Source organism: Rutidosis leptorrhynchoides, chromosome 5, assembly GCF_046630445.1.
Source record: "Rutidosis leptorrhynchoides isolate AG116_Rl617_1_P2 chromosome 5, CSIRO_AGI_Rlap_v1, whole genome shotgun sequence".
Classification (NCBI taxonomy): Eukaryota; Viridiplantae; Streptophyta; class Magnoliopsida; order Asterales; family Asteraceae; genus Rutidosis; species Rutidosis leptorrhynchoides.
The window spans coordinates 130754113-130755092 of NC_092337.1; the positions used below are offsets into that span (position 1 = coordinate 130754113).

At 41.5% G+C, this 980-nt stretch overlaps 1 non-coding gene across 1 annotated transcript; it reads right to left on the minus strand.

Moving 5' to 3' along the window:
• Positions 1-340: 340 nt before the first annotated feature.
• On the minus strand, positions 341-447 carry LOC139851030 (small nucleolar RNA R71). The gene has a single exon (XR_011760394.1). It is a non-coding gene; the product is annotated as a small nucleolar RNA R71 (small nucleolar RNA).
• Between the last annotated feature and the right edge of the window lie 533 nt (positions 448-980).

A 980-nucleotide genomic window follows, 5' to 3' on the forward strand; every position in this document is an offset into this window, starting at 1 on the left:
CTTCGTTAGAAGGATGAGGAGGACCGATACTCTATCCAGAGGTTAACGGAGCATCTTTTGTGCTTAAGCATAGCATCATACAGCTCATTCAGAATCACTGTCTATTCCATGGCTTACCAATTGCGATCCCAACTCTCACATAGATAGATTCCTCTCCTTATCTAACTCATATAAGCAAAATAGGGTTGAACAAGATGTAGTTCGTCTATATCTATTCCCCTATTCCTTAACTCTTCATGCAAAAGCCTGGTTCGAGGGGTTAGAACCCAACTCTATCACCTCATGGGAGGAAATAGCAACAACTTTCTTAATCAAATACTTTCTCCCATCAAAACAAATCAGACTTAGGAATGATATCATAAACTTTCAACAAGTATGTGATGAATCACTCTACGCTGCATGGGAAAGATTCAAACACTTGCTTCGAAGATGCGCGAATCACAGTCTTGAGAGCTCTGATCAGATTTTAACCTTCTACAAAGGTCTGAATCAGAACAACAAGTCTACTCTTGATGTTATTTCTCAAGGCAACTTCATGAACTTCACTGCTGACGAGGCCTGGAGGTTGATCGAGGAGAAGACTATGCACCATCACGATTGGAACACGGAAGAGTACATTTCATCAGCAACATCGCCTATCCTAGCAAAACCATCAAATTTCTCTCGGACCAAATAGAAAACATCACCAAAGAAGTTGGAGAGCTAAAGAAACTCCCGCAACATGTGTCTCAAGTGCATTTATGCTAGAATTGTACTGACCCACATCTGACCAACGTATACGAGGCTAAATGTGAGGACTCTATTGCCTACTCCGATAAGATCCTAGCTCATCCACACAACCCACCCACTAAACCCACTACCCCACCAGAGACAAGTTCAGATGATGTCCTACTGCGAATCATCCAAATGATCACAGCAAGACAAGATGCAACTGACATAGTCATGACTAATCAACTGAGTAGTCTTGAAAATCAAATAAG